This window comes from Teleopsis dalmanni, chromosome 2 (genome assembly GCF_002237135.1).
Source record: "Teleopsis dalmanni isolate 2A chromosome 2, ASM223713v2, whole genome shotgun sequence".
In the NCBI taxonomy this organism is placed as follows: Eukaryota; Metazoa; Arthropoda; class Insecta; order Diptera; family Diopsidae; genus Teleopsis; species Teleopsis dalmanni.
In genome coordinates, this window is record NC_051847.1 from 70055980 (window position 1) to 70062080 (window position 6101).

Here is a 6101-nt window from a genome sequence, read left to right on the forward strand (position 1 = left end):
ATATATTTATACATATAAATATAAATAGTATATATAAAAAATAATATATAAATATAAATTTATATTGTATTGTTTATATATTTTATATAATTTTCTCATTTATTCATTTATATTTTATTGCTTATTTGTTGTATGTAAATTTCTTGTAAATTTGTTTTATGTACTATTAGTATATTTATATAATTTATTTAAAAATGTTATATTTTATAAACATTTACGTACCTTATAGTTTAATATACGGCATATTTTAACTTATTTAAAAGTATTAATGTTTTCAATATCTTGACTTATATTAATCGATACTAATATATTTATTTATAAATTCCCGTAAATCCTATATGCAGCACAGAAGCACGAAATTAATCTATATTGCATTATTAATGTAATATTTCTAATAATAGTTTTTTTCGTACCTTCTATAATACTTATGCTGTTTTATATAATTGAAAACTATAATTCTTATATGAGAACTTAATTCATCGAGAAATATGAATTCAAAAAGTCTTTCACAAAACCAAGCAACAGATGAAAAAAATATTTTGTATATATGTAAATAGTTAACAAAGTAAATTTAATAAGTCAATACAAGCACTTCTATAAAATATAGATTTAAACAAAAAATATATTAAGTTTATGTAAATGTACAATTTTGAAAAATAAGCCGTATTTAAAATAATTTATTTTTATATATAAATAGCTGTCAAAGTTAATACAATAAGTCAATGAAGGACTTCTATAAAATAATGATTTAATTAAAAAATATGTTTAATTTATAAAATTTATATACAAGGGGAAGATTTTGGATTTTACATCAAACTCTCACTTTTTTAAAAACATTAATAGCACAAAGTTTATATAGTTTATTATAATGGTTTTAGTAATATATATAGGTAAACAAAAATTGTGATTAGTTTATATAAATGATGTCTATTAAGGGGAGTTTTTTTTTAGCCACCCAATTTACCTACCCATTAGGCCATTTTTCAAAACATATAATTGATGTTTTTTAATATAATCTTTTGATATAAACTTTAGGTTGGTTGTCAAAAAAACCCCCCTTAAAACAATCTCTGCACCTATATGCCGCTATTATATATCAATTACCATATTGTCATATTTATACGAGTAACTTTTTTAAATATAAGATTCGGACTATATCTATAATCGAATATACTATACTATACAAATCTTAATTTATATGTTATGTTATGTGATTATTATTGTACAATATATATTGATCTTTTAAAAATCTAAGTATTTAAAATATTTTAATATAGAAAAAGATAACATTTGTGAACAAAAGAAAAGTCTATTCTAAGTATCTAAAAAAGCATGTAACTATTAGAACTATCAAAAATTGGACTAAGTAAAACTTTCTTTGACTGATCAGATATAGTTTCATAAATAAGTTTCTCTTTATTTATAGAATTTATTAAAATTATATATTTTATTTTATATCTTAGTATGTGTATAAAGATGCCATATTCTATATCAATATATTAATATTATATATATTCTATTTATATTTATTTTGTTTTATAGTTGTATAAATACGTTAGTCAGTTCACTTGTGATTTAAAATATTTATATTTATTTTAATTCAATTTATTTTTATAAATATTTATATTTAAAGTATATTTATAATTATAAATTGAATTTAAATATATTGTTATAATATTATGTGAAATATATATTTAAAATATGTTTATAGTTATAAATTAAATTGAAATATTATATTGTTGTAATATTATGTGAAATATATATTTAAAATATATTTTTAATTATAAATTAAATTGAAATATATACTCAATTTGTACATGACGTAAATAATTAAAATTAAAAATTAAAAATAATATTAAATTAATACAGGAAATATAATATTCAATAATATTTTATATTTTTATATATGAAATTTTGTAACATTAATAATATAATAAATAGTAATAAATACTATGAAAAATGCTTCATTATATATATGAAACGAATTTATTTTGATTCCAATATATAATATATACGATTACTCTATATACCTATATATAATAATTGTGATAATTCTTTTGAATTAGTATTCAATAATTTTTATAATTTTATGCATAGAATTTAAACATTTTTCAATTAATTAATAATAATAATTAATGTTAGTATATTTTGTTTTTTATACCTTTTGTTATAATAAACAAGTAAGCTTGATCATTTTAATGTACTCGATTAATTTTTTATGATAATTTATTCATTCATTAATTTTATTTCGTATATTTAACAATTAAGTGTTGGAATAATTTACTATTATGATTTATTATTTAAACTTTTGCAGTATATTTAAAAGATTTTTTCTATCTTATATAAAAAATATGTAAAATAAAATCAATATAAAATTCATCTATAAGTCTGAAATAATGATTTCAAAAATTATATGCTCATAATTTATTTTATTCTTTGAAATTAAGTTTGAAATTAAAAAAAGTAAATAAACTATTTGCAACATATGATTTGTCTGTTATTCTTATTAAATATCGTATATAGATTGGCTTTATTAAAAAAATAAAGAAAACACATTTTTAGTGTTCCAGTTAAAAATCATTTAACTTGGCTTAAGAAGATTTGACTACATCACTTTCCGAAGAATATATCTCGCAATTGGCTACCTAAGCTCAAATAGCGTAATGTGTCTGTTTTTTAGAATTTTTGATCATACTTACTAATACTTCTATGGCGATAAGCATCAGCATACTTGCCTCGTTGACATAAACCCTTGATTTCAAACAATTTCAGAGAAAAAATCTAGCGATTTTAAACCACCATAACACGGAGTCCTGTCAAAATCACAGTTTCTTGATATCAAATGACTGGGGAACAGTGGCTTTAAATAATGGATTGTGATTAAAGCTGTGTGATGTGGTATATATCATCTTATTGAAACCAGAAGTACTGCATACAATTTTCCTGAAAAATCCGCATAAGAAATCAGATATCATAGCCCGATAACGCATCTGAATGACGGTTGTTGCTTTGTCATTGACGTCGTATAAAAAGTATGGTCTCATAATTATTTAGTACATATTCCGCACCACACTCTCTCTCTCTTTTTGGCAGTAAAGTGGAGCTTTTTAAAACATTTAAGGGCTTTTCATGGCATAGGAACAATAATTTTGTTTGTTTACGGTTCCATTTAACATGTAACGCATCTTATCACTAATAATGATTGCTTGCCAAAAATCCTTCTGAGCTTCAGCGCGTTCGTATAGTGTGTACTGCTCCATAGCCAACATTTCCTAAAACTGACGTTTCAAACACGAGCAATCATTTGTCATTCTCACCTTTCTTGTCAAAGTAACAGTACTGTCAGATGTGTCCTCCTAATATAGCCATTTATGCTATGTACTTTGTTTGGTTGGTTAGCTGGTTGATCGATGTATACCATTCGTATTAGCAAAGATACATCTTTTGAATACTACATTCCTTGTTAAATATCTCTGTAGATAAACTATATCCACCTAATTAAGTTTTACGTAGACCTTTTGATCTTATGAAGTCTGATAGACTACGAAAAAATATTTCCCTAAAAATCTGTTCGCTCTGTTAGCCAAAGCTGGGCTGTCACAGGAAAAGTGTATGGTGTGGAGAATAAGATGATCGTGATATTATAGTGATGTTATGTTTTTTATGTCTGTTAGTCAAAGCTGAGCTGTCACAGGAAAGGTGTATCTTGTGGAGGATTAGGTGATTGCGATATTACAGTGATGTCATGTTTTGTTACAATTTGTCATATTATGTCCAAAACAATCAAAATTTTTGGATGTACTGTATGAATGTATTAAGATATCTTTTCAATGTCTTCCTAATATTCTTTAAAATATTTGTATTATTTATACACTTAAGTTTGTAGTATATTATCATCGCTCAGAGACTTCTTTAAAATTTTAATGTTTTGTTCCTCAAAATTTTACACAGACTATATGACCTTATATTTGGATACAAAATAATGCCAACATCCTGATATGTATCATAAGAATACGTTTATATACATCTATATCCATAAATAATGCAGTATGATTGTTTAATAAAATAAACATTTTTTTTAATTAAAAAATTTTTCTGGAGCTCCTGAAGAGATTCCGTGTATATATATTTTATATACGTAATATAACTATATATATATATTAGGGTGGCCGTTATTTACGAATGTGTTCAAATTCTAGATGCCACCCCCTAAATTTATTCGAATACTCAAAAAACTACTAAATGTGAAGTTTTAGACTATTCGGATAATGTTTAGAGGTCGCTCATCGACCTTAAACTTCGGAAAAATGCCATTTTTTCACTTTTTTCAAATTTCTTCGCTCCCATCTCGCGTATTTTTCACCTTTGACTATTTGTACCAAATTAATATTATTCTTTACCATATTAGCTTTTTCAAATAAGGTAAAAATCAATCAATTTCGTCCACAATTAACTAAATTATTACTAAAACAAGAAATCATACTAGACGTTTATTGAAGCTTTCAAGAGCAGCATAAATATGGGAGTAAATACGAGTACGTATGAGCGAAAGCACAGTTTCTTGGACACAAAATGGTACAATATAATATTTAAAGAAAATCAAATACTTCCTCATTATATATAATTGTCCACACTTGATTTGAATAATATGCACAAAATAGATTAATAAATATAATAAAAGGAAAGGAGTCCTTAAGTAAACAGAAGAAATTCTCTTAGGTGTTAAGGATGAAATAACAACTTTTTGTTACAAAGAGCTACAAAAATCAATTTGCAGAGAAGACTATAAAGAACTATTGGAACTAGTTATCATCTCTTTGGGAGAAAGTTCATCACCAATATTCCGTGACCTGGACCAATGCACCATGCTCGTTGGATGTCCAAAGCCCTTTACTGTTTAAAGATATATTTATTTCGAAATGAGTTCATCTTTCGAAGAGCAAAAGCTAAAAGAAATCTGTTTGTTCATAATACATGTTTACGTAAAATATTGGTTCAAATGTGTTATAGCATCAGAAGCAGCTTACAAAGATTTTTGTTTTATAAAAGAAATGTATAATTATAGATGTATTGATAAGACAATATCTGAGGCTGCTATTAAGAAGATGTGTAACCATTTATGGTATTTATGAGATGAATGCATTGGTCTATCATTTTTTGATGACAACATTCCAATTAAAATTATAAAAAGTATGGTAAATACGTTAAAAAAAATTATATCAATGAATGTTGAAGTAGATAGTGGTGATAAAATGAAAGCCACGACAATGTGGACGATATTAAAAAAGACGGAGAAAAACGAATTCTTTTGAAGATGGAGAATGTAACCGATTTTTTATCGAAATCACTAGAGGATTTTGTGACAGCCAATACCATTAACTTTTTTAAGCGATTAAATATAAATACAGATTTCTTGAACCTAGAACCAGAAAAATGGAACCAACATACAGATTATGTACACGCGTTAAAAATTGTTCACAGTATAAGACCTGTTAATGATACGGCGGAGCGAGGAGTAAAACTTTTCGAAGAATTTAATAGAGCCCTTGGTAAAAATGAGCAAAATAAACAATATTTATTGCAAGTAATAACAGATTACAGAAAGACTTTTAAAATGTATACTAAAACAGTTTTGTCAAATAATAAATAAATATAATATTTTTTTTAAATAAATTACTTAAGGACTCCTTTCCTTTTATTATATTTATTAATCTATTTTGTGCATATTATTCAAATCAAGTGTGCACAATTATATATAATGAGGAAGTATTTGATTTTCTTTAAATATTATATTGTATCATTTTGTGTCCAAGAAACTGTACTTTCGCTCATACGTACTCGTATTTACTCCCATATTTATGCTGCTCTTGAAAGCTTCAATAAACGTCTAGTATGATTTCTTGTTTTAGTAATAATTTAGTTAATTGTGGACGAAATTGATTGATTTTTACCTTATTTGAAAGCTAATATGGTAAAGAATAATATTAATTTGGTACAAATAGTCAAAGGTGAAAAATACGCGAGATGGGAGCGAAGAAATTTGAAAAAAGTGAAAAATGGCATTTTTCCGAAGTTTAAGGTCGATGAGCGACCTCTAAACA